This window comes from Channa argus, chromosome 17, assembly GCF_033026475.1.
Source record: "Channa argus isolate prfri chromosome 17, Channa argus male v1.0, whole genome shotgun sequence".
NCBI lineage: Eukaryota > Metazoa > Chordata > Actinopteri > Anabantiformes > Channidae > Channa > Channa argus.
In genome coordinates, this window is record NC_090213.1 from 4,887,578 (window position 1) to 4,911,432 (window position 23,855).

Below are 23,855 nucleotides of genomic sequence, written 5' to 3' on the forward strand. Positions count from 1 at the left end.
TTGTTCTCATACCAACTCACTGACATATCAACATACATCAACAACACACATATAAACACATGCAAACACACATAAAGACACACACACACATCCTGGGCAATAATGGAATTTGAATGAACAGGCAATAAGACGCCAGTTTTGCAGCAATCACAGATTCATTTCCATCAAGTTGCATGTGCCCATCAGCCTGCAGCACACTTGTGCGCACGAGCAGACACACGCACGAGTCACCTCCTCACAAGCTGCCATGGAAGAGTTCGCCAACTTTAAACTTTATTCTGACATCTGCGTGATATAGTCTGCACCAGTAGACTCAGAAGACCACTACTGCACATTGTTTCAATGGCTTTAAGAAACAGCACTTTTTCCCCGGTCAAATCAATATTTCGGGAGCTCTGACAGGGAAGCACTTCATTTCTGCTTGGTTGAGCAGCTCATTCTGCACCTGTATTAAGTGTAAAACAAATGTGCAGCCAACAATGTACAATACAAAATATGTATGTACAATGTACAATTGCAAAATACAAAAGCATTTACTTATAGTAGCATTTGATCAAGTCAAATTCTAAGCACTTCTTACAAACATCATCCACTTGAAGACAGTGGGACACAAGCATGATGCAAACATGCACCATGAATTCACAATAAGGGTACAGCCAAGTATTAGAGTTCATTCTGGACTATTGATATGTTGATTTATAGTGAGGGCCAGTAATACAGTGGGACAAACGGCTATGGAGAGACAGAAATGGGTTCAGTTGATTAAAAATAATCTGCAGTTCTCCAAATTTCTGCATCTCGCCTGCTTCCACACTTTTTCTTTGTCCCTTATCCTGGCTTATCCTGTGAGTTCAGGGTCGCCACATTTTCCACAGGACAACCACAAGGAATCTGCCACATTGACTGAGTGACACATTAGCCCTTCCCTTCCCAAATAGATGCTAAGAGAAAAACTACACTCTATGAAATAGATGCTAAACAGCAATTCCGTCTGATCTCTGTGAGGCAAGTCCAGATATTTCTGAAGCAGAAGATTTACATTGATACTAAATTCCAAAGAATATGCGCTACTTTAAATGAACTTGAGCTCCTCCTGCCACATCATCATCTCATGATCCAAATGCACGTTGGGCAGATATCATGAGCTGATTAAGAATATGTCCGCAAAGGGAATCTGAATCAGAGCCGGAAAAAAGTAAAACGCAACTTACCCAATTTGGGCGAAGAAGGGCAGAAAGTAAAAGGCAGGAAAGTGCACCTCCCGCTGTGCAAAGAAAAAGACAGCAAAAAGTCAGCAACATTCGCACTCAAAGCAAACATCAAACATCATCAAACACAGAATGAGACACTTTGATCTCCCGAGCTCCACAGGAAGCCAGCATCTTTAGAAAATCCTCCAAATGTAAATTAATTTACTACAGAAAGAGTTCCTGAGGCGCTGGTGTGCAACCAAACAGCAGACATCAGAGGGTTAAACCCAAACTCCACAGCTCAGCCCACAGAGACAGTTCAGGCCTGGTGAGTAAATCTTAACTCTGAGCCATGCAAGTAGGTCCCCCACCAACACCCAAACTAACACGCATGACAGAATTTTACATTACTCCTGAGTTGATTGCTGAACACACGGGGAATCTGTTTGCATTTGTGTCTCAGCTCATCATTACTGACATTGGGAAAACTGTTTTTCCGCAGCATGTTTCCTTACTAGCAGAGCACTGAGAAACTAGGACATGTTAGTAAACAGAGCTTTTAGCTGTTGCACACACACTGACATAGAGATTCACCTCTTTTACTTGGCAGTTGTGTTCCTTTCATTCAAGTGTCTATCAATGTTTGTGCAACACCAGGCCAACACACGAAAAGCCTTAAACACAAGGCCTGCCAGTCTATGGTTTGATGGTACATGACTATTGAGAATTCTAGCTTTGATACTCACCTGCTTTGTAGTAGTCAAGCAAAAGGCCTCACAGAACCTCTAATGCATCAATTATACTTCCTGGTTCACCATGTTTGAGTGGCAATGACGAGGGGGGGTTACAGATACAGTATGTTTTACACAAAATTAGTATTCTTGATTACTTCTTGAATACGTTTGTTTTAGTACTCACATAGCTATTTGTAGTACAACTTTTATAAACTTCCAATATAAATTTTGCTAAATAAGCTCCTCTCACTAATGGTTAAGTCCACTTAAATTAGTTACCTACGTAAGGGGTGGTCCTTTTTTTTCCTTACCTGTTCTGTACAGAATAGTACTTAGACGAAATTTTAAGTTCAAATTTAAGCAAATGTTCCAACTGAATTCAGAACACAGTGGTCTTAAGGCAATGGTTGCATATTTGGAAAAAATAAGCTGGACTTAATAGGAGGATTTAATCAGATGTAGGTATTATGTACATTACTTGTAGCTTGTTTGCAAACTACAATATAAAAAGCACACGTATTTGGGGAAGTAATAGAATAAAAAATATTTTTTTGTTTCCAAAAACATGAAAAAATTCTGTCCAAACTGGAGCATAAGTCAAACTGTTTAAATGCCAGATTTTCCACCTCAACCACTAAGCCATTTTTCTATTTTAAATCCAGTACATTCAAGCACAGATGGAGTCAGTTTGCAAACTTATGTAAATACAATTTTTTATGAGAGGTATGTACCGGTTTTTACTGATGGATCCAAAAACACTGATAACAGTAAAACCCGTTGTGCAATTTACTGAAGCTGAGCAGAAGATTAAAGTTTAAAAGAGAACTGCTGATCGTGTTGCAGTTTATTTAGCTGAAATAATGACTATTACATCAGCTTTACAGTGGGTGGAGGAAATCTAACCCATGAGAGTTCTAATATGCTCAGACTCTAATGCGGGCCTGCAGTCTTAACGATATATCAGCAGAATATACTTTATGAAATATTACATGCATTATATACAATTACAGGAATAGATGTGCAGTTTTTTTTATGGGGGGGGCAGCTTATACAGGAGATCAAGAGAATGGCATATCAACTTTCTCAAAAATTGATTAAAATATAATCAGGCCACAGTGAATTCCTTCATTTGGAACTACAATACACAAGTTGTGGGAAAAAGATCTTGAAGGAAGGCACAGAACAAAAAGGAAGTGGAAGAACGGTGGTCACTGGGAAGAGTAAAATTAGATCGGGACATACTCAACTAAACACTGAACTGAGACTGTAGAGTTCTTTTTTAGATATTAAAACAATGTTTTCATACAATGGAAAAAATTCGATCATGAAATTCATTGTCACCGAATCATAGGAAAAAATCTGGGGTTTTGTAAATTGGTGGCAATAATCCTTTGCCTGGTTCAGATTTATGAAGGGATGCTCAAAATGATAAGTTGTTTCGGAATCTAAAAGTGAACAAATCACAAAAGACATTCATAGACAATGTTTATTATGAAGAGAATGAAAGCTGTCTGTTATCTCAGTGTGTGTTAATGGTTACTAGCTCCACCTGCCTGGCTAGGCCTGTGCATGTTATGAAGGTTGTGAAAGAATCTTCTCTGAAACTACAGGAATAAAGGGCAGCTGAAAAGCACCAGTGGCAAGAACTTGCAAATTGCAAAGGACAATAACTAAAGGTAAGAAAGGTAAGATATGATATGACTATTATGTCTATTTTAGTTGGCAGCACCTGGCTTAGGGTTGCTATTTACACAAACAGGTGAGAGAAAGTAAAAGACAGTGTCACAGTCGACATCACTGCACATCCCACCACCTCCAGCAGGACTGGCACTGAAGAATGTTGGGCATGCTGTCTAAACATCGGCCCTTCAGGTTACGGTCAGGTGTGAGCTTATGCTGCACTGACTGACATGCTTGTCTTTTCCCTGTCAGTGTAGAATAGCTTGGTAAATGTGAGAGCAGGACTCTGTCTCTCTCTCCTATACCTCTCCTTCACACCAAGAGACATGCTGCAGCCCCGCTGCCCCTCCAACCTGCCTCAAGGTCCTATAATCTTTTTACAATGTGTTGAAACAGAGCAATAAATCTGTTAGCTTACAATCTAATTTCCCTGGCCTTTTCCAGAAATCCTCATAAACTTTTGGCGCCCCCATTAACGGCCCTATTGAATCAGAGCGCTTAATCTGCTTCCAGGTGAGGGGTCAGAAAATGAATGCTTTGAGATCCATCACGCTGACGGGAGCAGAGAAAACTGGGCGAGGGAGAGCGCTGGGGAAAAGGGCAGCGTCTCTTCCTCATAGGTCAATAGCAGCCAAGAGAGTCAGTCATTCACTTTTTCCCTCAGTGCCGCTCTCATTTTCCATTTAATATGGATGTCCAATTAATGTGAACATGTCTGGGGCAGCCCGGATCCTAGTGAATTATGGTCCATCATCCTTTCAGTTATGGCTCAGCAAGAGAGAGGGGGACAGAGGAGAGGAAAGAAGGAATGAAAAAGAGTAACGAGGACATGAGAGAAGGAAAAGTGAAGGAAAGGAGAGGAGAGAGGATAGTGAAAAGGTGAGAGGGAGAAAATAGGAGAAGAAGAAGAGAAGACGGAAAAGAGAAATAAAAGGAGACAAGAGGAAAGGAATGGAGCAGGAAAAGAGGACCAAAGTGAGGAGACAGGAAAGGAGAAAAGAGGAGACAAAAATAAAATGGAAAATAAAGGAAATAATGGTTGGCAAAACAAGGAAAAGAAACTAAGTGAGTAGAAAGAAGGGATTAAGGAGGCAGAATCAAGGAAAATAAGAGAGGAAAAAGGAAATGAAATGGAACAGACACAAAGAACGGAGAAAATGAGTGGAGAATGGAGACAGGTAAGGGGGAGAGGGAAGGCAATGAGGAGGAATACAAAAAGTTAATAAAAAACAAGAGAAGAGAGGATAGAGAAGGAAAGACAACAAGCAGAAGAGAGGAGAACCATGTGAAAGGATTAGTAGAAACAAGAAGAGAGAGAGTGTGGCAGTAGAGAACAAAGGTACAACCAGAGGTGAACCAAGGAACAAAAACCCCAGGATCAGAAAGGGGATGGACAGGAAGACACAGAAATGAAAAGGTGCATAAGTAGAGGAGAAAATAGGAGAAGAGGTGAAGAAAAACAAGAAAAGGAAGGAAATGAAGAAGATGAATAAGGGAAGGGGCAGAGAAGGAACAAGGAAAGAGGAGCCTTTCCAGAATTAGACATAATTGATTGGTTGTTGGGTCCCATCAGCTCCCTCTGATTGGCTGCTGGGAGGAAGAGCCAGATTAGATTCCAAAGTGGAGCGACGGACACCTGAGCAGTGTGTGTGTCCAAACAGCATTACACCAGGGCCTGTGATATTAAACCTGGACAGCAGCAGCTTATTGTCGCAGCAACAGGGATTTGTCATTGTACCTCATTATCCAATTAACACCATGTGGGCCTGCGGCCACACACACACACATGCTGGACCTTCCTCTGTGTGTCTGAGTGTGTTAATATGTGGTTTCCAACAAAGTTAAAATAGGAAATGTTGGAGAAAACTTTTAGCGTTGCTTCCAGCTGCTGATACATAAAAGTTTCTTTTTTAAATTCATTACACAGAAACAGGAGCTGTTCATTATTTCACATGTGCTTTGTCGTTATTATGAAAAGGTGTGAAGACACTGAAGGACAGCCAGGCTTAAACCACACAGTCAGGTCCATATGGATTTGAACAGATGTTTTTCATCCTCTCAGTTCTGTACACCACCACAATTGATTTGAAATGAATAAAATATTATGTGCTGAATGTATAGAATGAAATACTAAGATGTGTAGGACTTACAACAATTTTTATAGAATTTAGGGCCCCAAAAGTATTTGGACAAACTAACAAAAAAATATATCAAATTGTTGCCCTTGAAAATAGTGTTATCTTCAGGTTCAGGCTCTCATTCACCACAAATTATTTGTCCAACATGTCTAGCAAACCTCCACATGCTATAGTTAAAATGCATAATGTGCATCAGTCTGGAGTAGCTTGTTTTATCCTCCTTTATAACTATGCAGCAGTTATTTTGTCTTGACATGCAAAGGTCTCTCCACCGCACAACCAGCCACAACCAAGACAACCCCAAAGAGGAGCACCTATGAACCTGAGAAGGAACGTGAGTTGCTCTTTTTGAAGTGATCTGAGAGGGATTTTCTTTAAGCCCTCCAGTAAGAGGCTTTGTATTTTGAGTTGTTTGTGCCTATTTAATTAATTGAAATGAACAAAACCCTCAGAGGAGCTGGCCCAGAACCAAGACCAAGAAAAGCTGAGGAGTGTGATGGGGGAAACCCTGCCGGGATGCCAAGCAGGCCAGACATCATGGAGTCCAGCAGAGTTGCCAGAGACCGGTCCCAGTGAATGACGAACCTGGAAGCTCAAAGTCTTACTTATCTGGTCTGACAGTTGGCATTGTGTCTAGTCATGAAATTGAAAATAGTTTTTTTAAGTAATCGCTGTGTCTTTATGTCTTTATGTCACATGAAAAATCTCTATAGAGTTGCAACAGCCACATCCTTTTCCCCTCTCACATCCACTGTAAAGGTGGACATGAAAAAGTGTGTCCATGGAATAGGTATGGAGGTTGTCCATCAATCCTGGCCTCAGTTTTTTATCCCCACCTCTTTCTGTTCACATGAGTGTGACACAATCTCACATTGGTGTGAGATTGTGTGTGTGTGTATGTGTGTGTGTGTGTGTGTGTGTGTGTGTGTGAGAGAGAGAATGGGTGAATGTACATGTCAAGTGGCTACCAATGAAATAGAATAGTACAAATGCATTTATCAGATTTATAAATATTTTGTAAATGAGTGCTGCGTTCAAGGGTCTTTTATTCAAACGTTATGTTTTCTCTCAAAGTTTAAGCTTCATTAACAAATAATCCAGTCATTAAGACATCTGTGCATTAAACTCAACACATGCTGAAATATGCCTGAACACATTATCTGGCAGCACTGCAGAGCTTTGAGAACAATAACTTGAAATGGAATTAGTGTACTCAGCTATAATTGGAAAACTGGTTACTGTTTGAAGCATCTAGACCTAAAACGGTGATGATGTTATGGAAGCGTTTTTATGGACTTTATATCTGCTGCTGTTTAAATTCATGTTAAAGGACAACTTCACCGATTTTGAACTTGCTTCTTTGGCTTTAGTTTGAGTAGTACATGTACATAAATGCCATTAACGTTCCATTTGACTTCCCTGTATCAAAATATCTCTCAACTTGTAGCTGAAAAGTGCCTCCAGATGACATCACTTAGAGGAACCTTCAGTTGAGATTATGTCATCTTGTTGCTCACATTATGGAGTTTGTAATCATGATTGCCCTGCTTTTCCAGAGCTCCTCCAGATGACATATGAACTCCTAATGATGAAAAGCTCCTTCAGGTGATGTCATCTGTAGGAGTTTCACAGCTAGAAGCAGAGAAATATTTCAATATAGGAAAGTCAAGGGGACGTTTAAAAACATTAATACACATTTACACCCTAAACTAAAGCCAAGTAAGTTGAAAATTGGTGAAAAGTGGTGGTCAACCTTTAAGTAAAAGTAAGCCACTTAAGTGTGTTTTCTCAACACACTTTCTTGATCATAAATATTTGCATTCATATTTGCGCCATCTTCATTTCTCAAAGCTGTGGGAAAGCAGGTTGAAATAGTGTCTTAAGATGCAGAAAGAGTAGGAGAGCATGGCACAAATTCACACACCATCCTGTTCACAGCAGCTTGGCACGCAGGGCTCAAAGGCGATAAATTGAAACCTTAAGTGGAGAATGAATGAAAAGAAAACAAACTAATAAAGAGCATATCAGAAAAATTGGTCATCCTAGTTTACCCCTAGATTTAGAAAGATTTCAAACCAAATAAAAAAATGTGTATTTCATTAAATGCTAATATCTGACAGGAGCTCCACGGGCTTTCTGTCTGATTGTGTCTCTGCTCACAAATAGATCTCTCAATGATTTTAGAGGAACATAAAGACCTTATTGCAAGCATACAGGAAGTACATGTATTACAGTGCAGAGCCCTCTAAATCCAGGAGTCAGATGTTTTATTATTAAAACTCAAAAATTCAGTCCAGTCTTTGCAGTTCGCAGAGGCTCAAAGACGGACAGGAAGAAGGAGGCAGGACAGGCTGGAGTCATTCTTAATGCTAGACACAGCACGCACAACTGATCATATACAGTAACACCAGTAAGTTTGAAGTATCAACAGAGGTCCCTTATATTTAAATAAGTTCATTACGACTTTTGGTTCTTTTTGTATCTTTGTTCGATCGAGTGGGAAGAGGCGGGGGGGGGGGGGGGGGGGGGTTCCTGTGTTTCAACACAATGTGGTATGAACTTAGGATCAGTAACACCTACTACATGATCTTTATGATTGCAGAACATCCAGCTTTAAAGTTTCCAGCAGGTTTGATGCTGTCATCCTAGTAAATCTGGCACTAAATTATTTCCACTGCTGTCATTTTATAAATTAAATCAAAGGCAGTTGAGGTTTGAAATAAATGAAAATAAACATTTCATTAATTCAGGATATACTTGTACTTTGATTACGCTGCAGAAATGTAATTACAATTGCAGTTTGGTTGCTGGAAAATGTAAATTATTAGGGTTGAATCAACTCTGGGTTATACCGTATAAGCAAGAAAACAAACAATGTTGTGTCCTTTAAAGAGTTGCTTCATATTGACACCAAAAGGCTTGATTGTAGCCTGAAATAGTTCTACTGCACCAGAGGAGTATTCTGGCCTTGGAGGAAACTGGATGGGACTACAGTTAAGACTATGTGCATGTGTGCATGCATGCGAGTATGTGTTGTCAGTGCGTGCCTGCACTGCATCATAGCTGTGTTTTTAAATGCTTAATGTTTCCTGACATCCCACAGTTAAAGTATCATAGAGGCAGAATGATCGCCCCTGGCTAGCAGGAAAGAGACTGCCTGGGGCCTTTCGCTCTGGGCAACTTAGTGTGCGTGTGTGCACATGTGTGAGTGTAAGTCAGTGGTGTGTGTGTGTGTGTGTGTGTGTGTGTGTGTGTGTGTGTGTGTGTGTGTGTGTGTGTGTGTGTGTGTGTGTGTGTGTGTGTGTGTGTGTGTGTGTGTGTGTGTGTGTGTGTGTGTGTGTGTGTGTGTGTGTGTGTGTGTGTGTGTGTGTATGGTGAAACAGCCTTTCAACATGCAATATTCTCTGTGTCATCAGCTTAAACAGCTAAACAGGGTGTTCAAGGGAGAAAAGAAGGAGGAAGACAGAAGGAGGGAGGGTGAAAGAGAGACAGTGAGTCGACTGAGACAGAGGAAGAGAGCTCTCACGGCCGACACACAGCATAATAGCCTGGTTCAGTGCCGGACTCCTCTTTTAATGAAGGAGGAAATGAAGACAAGGGATGAAGGAAGAAGAAGAAAGAGGAGGAAAATCCTTGTGTTAAGTCGACTCTTATTATCTCATTATGCTTCCTTCTTTTTTTACTACTCACTCTCAGGATTTCTTTTAAGTGTGCGTGCCTGCAGTGGGCTGCAATCTCCATTCACAGCGATGCCGAGAGAGAAGGCTGTGGTTTGTTGTCGTTCCTAAAAAAGAAAGAAAGAAAGAAAATGAAGCAGATTTCTAATATTCAGCACTGAAATTATTTAAATGTTTAAGACTCAAAAGTTTGAGCAAATTGCAGCTTTTTTCTGCTAGTCCTACAGGAGGCAGAGTGTTGACAACCATCCGGCCTGAAACAATGCTGCTACTGTAGATCTGGACTTTTTCTCTTATTAGCACTTAATCATCCCGTTTAGTGTTTTTAAGGGTTCAGATCAACAGCTCCAAGCAAGACTCCAAGTCATCTGACGCCATGCAATTAGCACAAAAAAATCTGTCTCTTCAATGTGTTTAATGTTACTGTAGGTAAAAGATAACAGTGTGCCTAATGGATACACAAAGCAATGCAAAGCTGCAGTGGTTTCTGGCCTGTGGCTGCCAGTGTGCAGGACAGACTGAGAGAGGAAGGGAGGGTCAGGGTACACTAGTGTATGATGGTGTCTAGTGTGAGTCCACACAACAGATGAAGTCATTTCACACTCGCCTGTGAATGAAATGAGAGCCCAGCGATACCATCTACCCTCGCGCCCCCTCTCTGCCAGCTGAGCTTTTGATCTTCCCAAGCAGCGCTGAAATGATCTTCTGTCCAACTTTTTTACAGCAAATCAGTGCCGGACAATTCTCCCCCTCTATCCCCATTTTCTGTCTCGTTCTGAAAAACCGCAGAGCCAAGAGTTCAAAGCTGGAGCTCAGATGAGATGAACAGCACTCCCAAGGAATTACATTAGTGGCTCACTGTCCCATGTGCAATACGTCAGAAAGAGAAGAGAATATTTTCATGACTTGAGGACGACCATATAGCGCCATAAGGGCTTGAGAGAGTGTTACTGCAACACTTGAATTCCTATGGCATTAATGTGCATTCTTCCTGACTGGATTGTGATCAGAAGGAGTAAAAGCAAACGTATGGAGGTGATAAGAAACACATGAGAAGTAGAAATGTCAAGTTCAGCCTCCATCACGCCAGTAACAGAGACATAAAATTACATTTAAAGGGCACCAAATGAGGTCCCACAGCAACACTAATGCCACTAAACTGTTCTGTTCTTACAATGATCTTTATAAATAATTTAAATACAGAACAGGAATAAAACTCATCTGCCTGGCGTAAAGGGAACTCGCTCACAGATTTCTGTATAAATGTTGATGATGAAAATGTGTTCAGACTGAAAGGAAAGAATATATTCAAAGTTCTTTTTAGCAATGTGTGAGTGTAACTCACCCACAACCTTGGGTTTTGGGACAAAATCTAAGTGGTTATGTTTTGGCATGAAGACCACTTGGCTGGGGGAAGGGAAAGATTGTGATGTGGGCAAAACAGAGAAGAAAACATTTGGAGTTTGTTGGAGGAAGGAAACAATCTGCTGCTCCCACTTCAAAGGTCTCTGTTTTATTACCTACTCATTCACCCTAAGCTCCCCCATTGTCCTTCTTTAAACTATGTCACCAAATCATACTTCTGCTATATTTACTTCACCTCATTATTATATATATCGATGATAATGAACCTACTAAGAATACTGGTAGGTAAAAAGTCACCTACTAATCCGGGCTGATAAAAGCTGCTCTCGGCGAAGGATGCTGTAATATTCTGATTGACTGGCTGGATTGCAAGGAAAGACAATTTCAGACAAATAGTTGAGGTGAACAAGGTAGATGTTAGACCACCAACAGGAAGTGAGCTTATTTGACATAAAAGACTAAGATTTACTTGCCAAGATACCCAAATGTAAAGGAATCACAACACTCAGTGGGGGGATTTTAGTTATTATCAGCCACTAATTAGGCTTCAGCAGATGACCTTCTACCTCCTGGTAGTTTCAGTATGTTGTTATCATGGCGTACAATGCTGAAATCAACTTAAAACGTCCTTATCATGCACTGTGGCGTGAATAACCATTGCTGCTGCTGTAACAAAAATTATCACATACCATCAATCTTCTTAGGTTTAGGGACTAAATAGGGGAGGGTAGGTGTAGGTCCCAAAATATCAGGTATAAGTTGAGAAGTGGGAAGCAAACTGTTGTCTCCCTATTGAAAGTTCTCTGTTTTCATGTCCAACCCACCCTGACTTGTTCACTATTACTCATTTCGTAGTAATACTTACTATGGCAACTAGATGTCACCTATTTATCGCATTTCTGAAAGATAGAAGGTTACCTACTGAACAATAAGAATGCACTAATAAATCAATGATAATGCCCCAATAAATGGTGTGACAATTCAATTCAGCAATAGTCAATTCAGCTACCCAGGGTTACTTCCCAAAGACGCTTCTGTCAGAAGGAGGGATTCAGGTAAAAGATGATGAAAATGCAACCTGCCATCGAATACATTCACATGTTGTAGTCCACGTAATTGCTTTGGTGTTGTATTAAATGAGGGTCAGCCTTAGTTTTGTATCATTGTTTTTCTTGGCACGGCTGTGTGCTGTGACGATATGTCACTGCCCAATCCTTTAAGGGAGTCATCCGAAAGTTCTCATTAACACAAAAATAACACACAATGAAAGGCAAGACAAGTTATCTATACAGCACATTTCACCAAACAGTACATTAAAAGTACAAGCTTGAGTGTGTTCATATGTAAAGACAGGAAAATACATTCACTCCCTCACACTTTCTCCCCCATCTCTCTGTCTCCCTCAGACACACACACTTGTGTTCATGTGGAGTGAAAGTAGGGGGATAGGGAGAGTTGAGCTATGAATCATGACTATTATCATTAGGTTAAGCACCAACCAACCCCAAAGGCAGTGAAAGCCTCTGTGGAGAAACGGCACTCTAAATGAGCCTGATTATTATTATTGTCCTCCAAATGAGAGTGATTAGTATTGATGTCTAAATGAGTGCTGAGATTATTATTGCCCTGATTATTATTATTATTATTATTATTGTGGCGGCGTTATGAGGAGCAGGCGGCCTCGCTCATCTTCGCTTCATTTACTTTTAATTCCACAGGCTGCCTCTTTTACCGACAGCAGCACCACATGGTCACTGTGACACACACGCACACAAATCTAATAAAAATATACATAACAGCTACATGTTTACACACTGATTTAGTGGAGTTTTATACATCTACATCTACATACATCTACACACCTTTATGTATGCACATCCATGCACATGTACATGCAAATACCCACATAAACACACACTAACCTGGAGCAAAGCTGCATGCGGCGAAGCATCAATGTCTGATGAAGCAGATGGAGGCAATTCCCTGCCTCCCCTGAAACAGAATAAATAAATCATCATTACATCTGGACAGATATCAGGTCTGAGGAGCCAGCTGAAAGAAATGCTGAATATATTAATTCGGTTAAGATGATCGACATGAGGGCCCCGTCATCCCCAGCTTGTTGTTTTTGGAGCTAATCGTTGCTGCTAATCGGTGAGTAAACATGGCTGCTGTCATCTTGTTATTAGTGCTGTAGTTTGTCAATGTAGTAATGTCATTAGGATGTTAGAAAGACAAGTATAATGTGCTACATTTTTTAAATTTGTCTAAATATTATTTTATTTTTGAATTGGAGTTAGGGAATAAGTTTGAGCAGCACCTCATGACACATACACTTGAATTACAGTAGGCATGTCTGCGAACAATCTGTATGCCTCTGTGAATGTGTGTATTTGTCCACAATGTGTGTAACGTGTGTGTTAGGACAGCTGTCAGATCACTTCACTGATTGGCCAATATGACAGGCATCAAAAAGTGCCGTGGGAGGAGAAAGGAGGTGTGCTGCCCAGCTGTCAATCACTGCCAGTCCAGCTCAGTCAACAAAGCCTCACCTGGGCCCACACACACAAACACACACTCAGAGACAAACACACAAAAACACACAGCCATTTAAGCCCACATGTACAAACATAATCCATAAATCTCCATGCATACGCACGATACTACATTTGCATTAAAAAAAACCAAACACCTTCTAGAGCTTTGCATGCACATTGACCAGCTCTCACACACACGCAGTCGTTCGTCTTAACACAGACAGGCATTCAGTTTGACAGAGTAATTATGACGTCCCGCTTTGAAGGAGCCCTAGGCTGAAAGGTGAGAGTTATCGATTCCACACAGGAGGAAATTTATCAATGTCCAAACGCTCAGCTCTGACAGGAACCCAATCCACTTAGAGCGCAATGTTCAAACTGTTCAGGTCAGGTCTGAAAACACACCTCTTTTCACGTTAGAGGAGGAGCGTCTGGCTGGGGAGAAACGATGGTGGTTTAAAGATCCCTAGACATTGTTTTACAAAAAAAAATTTTGTTGTTGTTGGTGCACAGACTTTCCTTTAACCTTCCTCAACTACTTCTTTAAAGAAAATTCATGTATTTTATAATTGGCTTTTAGTTGCTTTCAGACAACAGGCATTAGTGGTTGGTCATAGGTCAAGATAGCAGATGGCAGTAATATACGGACATAGTGAGATACAGTGTCTTGCTGCAAATTCCAAAGATACGTCACCCAGTCGAGCAGTGTGTCTGTCTGAGGAGTTTTGCAATCATTTTTGTACGATGACAAAGATCTATAATTCTGAGAAATAAGCTAATCCAGGTTGCAGACTGACAGTGAGTAGAAGAAATGAATCGGTGGTCTGAGTATCTCTATGAGTCTCTACTCATCTCTATGAGTCAATTTTAGAAATTATCCTTAATAGTTTTGGGCAAATGCTAGTTGGCAAAATGAAAGTCATAAGAAGTCACTTCATCAGTTGGCATTAGGTTTAAATAATAAGTATGTAACAATATAGTTCAAATTATAATGTAAAACTCATCTGTGCTCTGACCTGGGGTTCTGCTGTTATGCTTTCAGAAACATGCTGCATTCATGTTAGCTGGAGTCAGTAGCAGCTATCTTTGACTGACAGATCAAGGCGTTAGAGTGTGGTTTACCGCAGCTTGAAAAGCAAAGATTTTGATATCAAGCTTGTAACTACAGAGTAGAGTCGGATGAATGCACAACGGGTCAGCTCTCTCAAATTTTCCCCACACTTTAGTTACTGCACAATTAAACCACAATGTTTGTGAAAGACAAATGTACAATAGCAACAACAAACTAGTTCTCTGACTGCTCCACAGCTTGTCCATGGATGATGGAGAACAAAATTACACTCAATATGAAATGAAACACAATAAATAAAAAACAAAATAAACCAATACATAATGTGTTTAGGCAGGTGAAGGCATTGAACAAAATTTGTTGAAATCATGAGAAATTTTGATTTAAAGTCACACTGACATGACGAAAATCACAGCCCTGCAACATGCTCAAAGGACGTTATGTAATTCAGTTAGTTAGTTAGTCTGTTAGTCTAAAAGGGGATGGCAAAAAATGTATAGTGTATCAGGTTATACTTCAGGTTTCATAGAAAAGAGACCTATATTTGATAGTGACATTAAAAGTGTTAGAGTGCCTGTAGATAGCATGGAGTGCTCTGTGTGACGTGTGTTTTGGAAAGCTCAACAACTGAATTGGTCTTTAATTGTTTAAATTCTGTTTAAATACCAAGCCCTGATTTCAATGCTTATTTGTTTTACACAGATGATCATAAAACATCAGGAAAGTAGTCCCAATAACAGTTTGTAATGAGGGGTTCATGTGACACGTTCATTTAGAAAATATTACATCCACCACATAGCCCACTGGTTATGTGTCTTTAATGTAACAAAAAATGTCTTGTGTTAGTAAATTGCGGGAAAATATAAAACATGAAATTATGCAATAATAAACCGTATCCCGAACCCAAATTACCTCATCACAGTGGTTAGCTTGCCCAGTAGATGCTTGTCTATGCAGAATCAGAACTGATGAGCCCATGTAGAGATTTGTGCCCGATGTACTTTCCTCCAGGCATTTCTCACATTTAGTTTTACAATAATAGGAAGGACATGAGGTCATAGTAAATTTGACCTTTGTCCAGGAAAATCTATTCAGTTCATATTTGAGTCCTGGTGGCCACTTGTACCAGTAGAAATTCAATGACAGCCTTCCTGTGATACAACTCTCCTAAGAATGGGAGGAACTTATGGTCAGCAACCTTTACCTTTGACTACCAAGGTCTAATCAGTTCATCCCTAAGTCATGGTGGCCATTTGTGCTAAATTTGAAGAAATTTAATTAAGGTGTTCTTGTGAAATTGTATTTCCAAGAATTGAATAAACATGATGTGAGTGACCTCGACGTTTGACCACGGAAATATAATTTGTTCATCCTCGAGTTCAAGTGGACATTTGTGGTAAACTTGAAGAAACTCCATCAAGACATTCCTTTGATATAACATTCACAAGAATGGGATAAACCAAAGACGAGGATGTGAGGGAATAGGGACCTTGACCTTTAACCTTTAAAGTCTAAGCAGTTTATCCCTGAGTTCTGATGATGAAGATGATGTTTGCACCGAATTTGAAGAAATGCCCTTAAGGCATTCTGTTGATGTTGCATTCACAAGTATGGGACGAACATAAGGTCACTGTGGCATTCGACCTCTGACCATTAAAATCTTATCTGTTCAGCCATGAGGCTATATAGACAATTGGGCCACAGACAGAGGGATGGACAGCCAAGTAACATAATGCGACTGGCAACGGAGGCATAAAAAGTGAGTCGATGGTTACTGATGGAACTTTTGTGTTACCATGCAAACAATGCTTGAAAAACTGTAACTGTAATTGTAAAAATATTAGACTTATTATTATAATCATTCCTGTGCTGGAGAGTAACTACCTGAATTTACTATTCTTAAGTACAAATCATGTATTTCTACTTTACTTGATTAATCTATTTTCTGCTACTTTGACTGCTCATTTCAAATACTTTCAGGCAAACACATTCCCATCAATACATTAACTTGATAACTATAGTTACAAGTTACTTTTTGCAGGATTACTACACTGTGGTATTGATTCTTTTATTCAATTAAATGATCTAGGTACTTATCCCACCACCGGTGTACTGGCTCATTTTTGTACTATAATTCTCAGCATTATCTACTTGCAGATAAGCTGTAGTATATTTTCACACACCAGAGAAAAATAAATCCAAAATGGCCTATTTATTATTTCCTTGAAAGCATTTTAGCAATTTTCTGGATCATAAAGAAACTGATTGCCCCCCCATTTGTAGCAGTTTGGTCAATATTTCTGTCAAAAGACTGCTTTCGAAATGAGATTGTCATAAGAGAAGCTCGTAGGCTCAAACGTCAGCGAAAGTGCAGTGAAAAATACATCCATTAGGGATGTGTGTGTGTAGACTTTTTAAAGTTTTGATCCTATGTACCAAGAGACAAAACACATAGTGCTCTTTGTATGTGTGTGTTATTTGTCTTCCCACTCATCAACTCGACCATCATGTGAGCTGAGCACCTGTGGACATCTGCCTACAGCCTGAGGTGATGTCCACACCTTCATTTTTCTCAGACAATGAGTGGAATCATTTCCCCTCACATAGACCTCTCCATCATTATTGACATAGAAATATTGATCAAGACCTTGGCTGGCAAATTAAAACCTATTAGTCAAACTCTTTCACCCACTTTTGAAAAGACCAAAGAGCAAGAGGGTTGATGGAGTGAGATTATGGAGAAGCTCCATGATTTCAGAGGCTTCCACATCGCTGGACCGTATTAGGCATTGTGGAAATTCCCGTTTTTCGCCTGTTACAGAGATGTATTAGGGGAATGCAGATTAAGCAGCAGACAAACATGCACTCTTACGACCCATTCCTCAAGGTGCTGCTGACACTGAATCAACATTAGTTTAAGGAAGCAGAGGTTCCAGGTGAAATCTACAACGCTGAAGTTAGAGAACACACCAGCAGCCACACTTAATTTTTTATTTTTTTGATGTTTTGCCTGAGGCCTATCCTACTAAAGAGAAGTAATTTGGCTTATCTTATCCCAGAGACCTAGCAGCTGCTTTTTATTCTTTTTTTGTGAGGTCTTTTTTCTCATTTAGTCCAACAAAGATTGTCCTCATAGATTGACCTTCTCTGTGCCTGCAGGCCGTTGCCCTCATGCCAGTAACTAGATAACACACTCTATCAGAGATTTGAGAAAATCATTGGGAAAGCAGTGGGGCTGATAGTGGCATCAATCCTAACCTGACACCAGGCTGGGTCAACCATTTATCTCTCCACACCGCCTCTGGTCACAACAGCGGCCATCTTGCTTTGCTACATCCTTCTTTAATAACCTTGGCCACGTCTCTTTGCAGACTGAGAGGATAAGGCGCCACGGCACTCTTAGCGCCTCGTCTGATCGCCGCTGTTTTGTTTGCATTCTACCCGTGAAAATCGCATCCAAACACACATTTACCACAGTTGTTTCAGATCAACAAGATTCTCCAACACAAACACTCCAACACACACACCCACACACACTCGAGATGTGTCTAACAAGAGGGCCAAGGCTCACAAACTCGTTAGCATAGCAGTTAATGGTGACTCCACAGTCATTAATTCCCCATGGTGTTTGACTTAAAAGCTTCTATATTGGTGGAGTGAGATTCCCAGAGGCCTCCTAGCGCTGAGATCATTGTTTTTCACTTACTAACAATGAACTTATGATCAGAGTGCTGCAAGGCTTTTAAAAAATGCCCTGTAGGATCATTACAGACCCTGTGTGTGTGTGTGAGCGAGTGTGTTCTCGATGCCAATGAGGCCAGCAGAGCAGCAGTGTGTCCGAGGTTCATCTCGGTGCTCTGTGGCGCAGCCAGGATGAGTGGGGAGGTTAAATGGGGCGTCATCAATCTCAATGAAGTGCAATTATTTTCTCACTTATTAATCATTGCAGGCTAATAGCTAGTGGCAAAGCTGGGCTCGCCATTTATCAAACTTAGCAGATTTCTGTAATTTTGTTTCCCCGTTTCCCTCTAATGTTTGTGTAGACTGTGTCAGATATCTATGGAGGGCTGCAATAAGTCTGTGCCTCCAAGTATCTATCTCCTACCTGCACCGCAGAACTAACTGAACTTCTCGCCATTTCTCCATGTGAGTGATTCTCTCCATTTCAGAGCTGAGTGACTATTTCATGGTCGGTGGCAGAGCAGAATAAAAAGCTTTATTTGCAGGGTGCAACATGGACAGACTATTGATGGTTAACTACACTCAAACCCGTACAAACTTAAGCCACTACTCTGTACTGTTGGTTGTTTCTACTATAAAATGAGGATGCATTTATGCTTTATTAAACATTTTACTCCTACTGAGGGAAGGAAAACTGAGCAAAGTATTGCAACATGTCATAGCCCCTTAACATTTCTAACACACTACATTTTGTGTATTTACCTCAGAAGATCCCCATTGAAACAATGCCCTAATCAAATGATAATTATTGAGTAATTTTATAACAAGCTGAAAAATTGACAGAATGGGTTGACACACACTTCATCACAGCAGCAAGGTGAGGATTTAAACAAACAAAGGTCATCAAAAAACAAGATTAAGATGCTATTGAATAACTTATTAAAGCTACACAACCTGATATTTTTAAACCATTCAATGTGTGTGATTTAACAGCAGCCCACCATAGTGACATGGCTAGTGACATGCTTTTACATGGCTCTGCTGCTCCACTCAGCTTGACAAAGCACTTGAGAATCTTTCAGCTCATTTTGTTTTTGGTTTAACAGAATGCAGACTGGGAAAGAACAAGTGCTCTTATCGTGCACTGAAATATAACTGCAAAAAAGAAGCATTTTCAATATTTGCTAGAAAAAGGTCAGTAAAAGGCAGCTCTTTATTTACAATCAGTAGGCTGCCAAATCAGCTATGTTTCCGCAGTAAGCCTCCTCCACAGAATTTAGCTAAACAGTCAAATACTTCCATCAAGAGTTGGTTGAGTCTAAAACAGAGCTAAAAGCAGAGTGAACATTTGGTTCACATTCACCAATTGGCAGGAAAAAGTTTGGTATTCATGTCACAGATTGATAGTTTGTTTTAAAAACCTGCTCCACAGCGATGCCATAGACTTACAATTATTAGCAAGTATCTATAAGCTCAATGTGGTTCTCACTGCTTAGTGAACCATTGAGTTTACAAGGGTTAGTGAATGGGTGAATGAGGGGAAATACTTTCTTTAACAAACTACAAAAAATTATTGTATCCAAATCTCGTTATTAAGTCAGAACTGGTGTTTGAGTCATGTGTATTAAAAAATACTATGAACTAATAAATGCTAATGTATCATTATGGGTAAACCACCTGTCAGCACCTAAAGTTGTTAAAATAAGCTCCACCTTTACAAACAGATCTTTGACCCTCATTTTACAATTACAAAACTTAACTACAGTAAAAAATATTGTAACAAAAGATGAGGACTGCCTGTACAGGCAGGCAAAACAACCAACATAAATAAATAAATAAATGTATTTCTGTAGGCTGATACATAGCAGCTGGAACAAACATTACACAGTCAACTAGTATTTAGATGGTTATTAGTGTGGGTGGATGTGTCAGCTGAAGAAACATTATTTTAACCTAACTAAAAGATCTCGATACTAAGCTTAGCTTAGTTTAACTTATATGTTACTTCACGGATAAATATTTTACACACAAACCATATCAGTTCTACCTCAATCTTCTTCAGCACCAAAATGCTCACAGATATATCAATCTGTGTTAAATCCCCAATAAAGTAATGCTTAATAACACAAGACCCAAGGGTCTGGGTGTTTGGTAAATAATCTGCTTTCTTCTTCCGCACTATGGCAATAGTAATGAGGAAATCATACCCTGGCTATCTTTTTTTTTTAATTCAAACATATAACAACAACAATAATAATGTACATTTTGTTATACCTTAAATACGTGGAAGTGTAACATCGTCCCTGCCTGCGGCCAGAAACACTGATGTTCTTCAGCAGGATGCAGAGGCTCAGCAGATTAGTGGCTCTGTGTGCCACATGTACCAAGCAGTGTCATCTACAGTAGAGGAGGCAACACAACTGTTAGATTTATGTTGTTTTTCCTGTGCATTTTCTGTTGTTTTGTGCAATGTGCAAACACAGGGCCATATGAGTGTCTGGCACAGGGCCACACAGGGCGACACAAAATGGGTCCCCTTGCCAAAAGGTTGTAGATATGCGTCTCGTGATTGTAACAAAGTAAAACTTTTAGCACAAGGAAAACTAACTGAACTGAATCACTAATTTTCATTTACAATTAGTGATTATCTATATATATTAATAAATTTTAATTGTATTAATATTTTTTTGACAGAAAGGGATATAACATGCAACATAGGTCCACTGAGCAAGGACTTGAACTGTGGAGATTGCAGTTATGTAGTATGCAGCTTAACTTGACTACCAAAGGCTCCCTGCACTCCAGGATTTTCATCCCATCATCTGATCTAAATATTGAAAGGAAACTAATTTTCTGTTGATGCATATGATTGGCGCATATCAGAATGAGAAAGCGTTAAGTTTGTCAGATTGGTATTTGCACCATAATTAAAAAAGTATTTCCTATCAGAATATGTAAAGTTGGGTGTTTATCATTTTCACAAGCACTTGAATAATTAATAATATATATTTTTATTTAAGTAAAATTTAGTGTACCACATATTAAACTATTTTCTAAATATGTCTCTCTTCTTTGAGCTAGTGCCCCCCCATCAGTTTTAATATTACAAGACACAGCCTTGGCAATGTGTGCATTTGTGTATGTAAGTGAATGACAAAAAGAAAAAACATGAATGAATATAGAAATTAATAAATAAAAGGCGTGATTGTTACATTCAATTCTCACTTAGTAATGTATCCTCAGCATCAAAGCACTTGATACCCGTTTGAATGGCAGACACAGTGATGCATTACTGATGATGAACAGACAGCTGTGATTAAACAGATGAAATAACTCAGCCCTGTGGATGTGTTTGGTTTGGTAATATAAGAGCTGAGAGCTGTGATGTTAAGTAAAAACATGTTTCAGTGAATGTGTGGTCAATGTGGGACATCTAGTGGCAGAATTAAAAAACAAATATCGCTGCCATTCTTTACTAAATATAAAAAATAAAGAGTAGTTCACTGACACCTGAGATTTGCCAGTTTTTCTTCAGCCCCAGGACTACAAGATCAAGTTTAAGTTGATCAATTAACGCAACAAATACAGAAAATAATAAAGATAATAATTAAGATTTTTTTTTTTTAAATCTGTACGTTTTGCAGAAACACACTCACGTTGAAACCCTGCTGCAGTATTGTCTATAATGACTTTATATTTAGGTAATACTTGGGTTAATATTTGTAAATTAAAGCAAAAAAGACAGATAATATATTTATAAATCTACATTATTGAATTTCCTATTTATGGAAATAGTTTCTTTTAAAAATCTGTTGATTTTGTGAAATTATGTTGAAGTTGAAATCCTGCTGTAATGTAAATATTATAGTTTTTGTGGGATTTAAGAGATGCAGTCACTAAACATCTATCTGCTACTATTATACATTAAATCAGCATGGTCTTTGTGCTAGTCGACCTGAAAGGGCACCTGACCACGCCACCAGGCACAGGCGTCATCGTCCTGCATGAGTCAGGGAGAATTTGAGCTGGAAGAGGAACTAGTGGACCTCAGTGCTGTTCTCTGATGAAAGTCGATTCACACCGAGCAGAAATGATGGCCACCAACGCTGCTGGAGATGACAAGAAGAACGCTGTGCATCAGCCACTGTTATCACCAGATGAGCCTTTGTACGTGTGGGTGTTACAGTCTGGGCAGGTGTGTCTAGTCAACACAGAACTGCCCTACACCTTGTGAATGATGCTGGGACAAGCCAATACAACCTGTACAACATCATTAATTCAGTCACTGTGCCCCCGCTTGAACAACACAGGCCTGATTTTATCTTCATGGATGACATTGCCCCAGCTCATCAGGGTTGCATCATCAAGGAATGGCTGCTGGAGGCTGGGGTACCTCAAATGGAGTGGCCTTTAATTTCTATAGGCCTGAATCCCATGGGAAACCCATGGGATCAGCTGAGTTGTCGTGTAGAGGTTCGTAACCTTACATCCCAGAACATCAGTGACCTGAGGGCAGCCCTTCGAGAAGAGTGGTAGGCCATGCCTCAGCAGACAATAAGTCGACTTGTGAACACCATGAGACATCGTCGTCAAGCTGGAATTGATGCTTCAAGACACATACTGTATCAAGTTATTGAGATGCTGACATTTCTTGTTGTGGTATATCCACCACTGGCGTTAGCTTTTGTTTCAATAAATTGTTTGAGATTCAGAAATCCCTATTGAATGCTTCTCATTGAACAAACAACTTTCAGGATATAATATCACTGTCGCATGAACTTTTTACATTTTTCATAAATTTCACCCGAAACTCAAATATCCCGGACTTTTTGTGAGTAGTGTATGTATGACTCGACTTGAGAGCAGTCACGTCGTAGAACAAATTAAGGTAGCAGCTAAACAAACAAACATTAGCTACATTTCTACATTGTACATTTTGGCCCCACATAACGCCTCTAATAATAATTTAATTTTTTAAATTAAATTTATATTCTCTGATGTGTTTTTTATTTTATTTTCTAATTTAACAAAACCTAGAAGGTTGTTTTAAAGTACTTACCCGGATTCTAGCAAGTATTCCAGAAGCTCCGGATACTTCTGCCGCCATTTTGGGGGAAAAAAAGTCCTTTGTGTGATAAGCAATAAAAGAGCTTTACCTGTTTCTAAATTGCTAACGTTACTCTGGTTTTTCATCGGCCGCCATCTTTGCTTTGGTTCGTATGCAGAGTTGCTACTTGGGAAAGGAGGTGAAATCTTTTGTCTGGTCTTATTCCTAAGTGTATTGTTTTATCATTCATACCATAGGAACGGTGTCAGTGGGTTCTAGGGATACTTTTAAGACAAAATTACCTCTTTTGAAACGATGTAAAACGTGGGTTATTTCACTTATTGCGAAAGCCAGGCTTAGCCTCGTGACTCAAGTGTATGCTAACGAGAGGCACAAATTCTATAGGACTATTAGGAAGAACTTTTGCTGAAAACCGTTTTTATTGCTACTAACCTAAATTAAACGACGCAACGATAAAGCTGACCCACAGTCGATATGCTCCAGTGACTTGTGAGTATTACAAATCATGGGTGTTAAATATAGCACTATACAATGTATTTAATTACCTTAACAACAGATGTTGCCGGCCGCTCCGTACCTATTAGGTTCAAACTGGATCAAAATCTGCTTTCCCAATTTTCCACCTGGGTCCGTGAACATATTTTGCTTTTTACATTCTGGTTGTGTAGCTATTTGGTGGGGAAACCGGTAACGTCGACATGGCGTGAACGCAACAC

The 23,855-nt window shown here is 39.7% G+C and overlaps 1 long non-coding RNA gene across 1 annotated transcript; it reads right to left on the minus strand.

Annotated features, from left to right (window-relative positions):
* Positions 1 to 1,211: 1,211 nt before the first annotated feature.
* On the minus strand, positions 1,212 to 23,799 carry LOC137103001 (uncharacterized). Its single transcript, XR_010911327.1, has 5 exons — positions 23,685 to 23,799; positions 20,346 to 20,468; positions 12,707 to 12,776; positions 9,433 to 9,526; positions 1,212 to 1,264 (listed from the first exon to the last, which is right to left on the minus strand). It is a non-coding gene; the product is annotated as an uncharacterized lncRNA (long non-coding RNA).
* Positions 23,800 to 23,855: the final 56 nt, after the last annotated feature.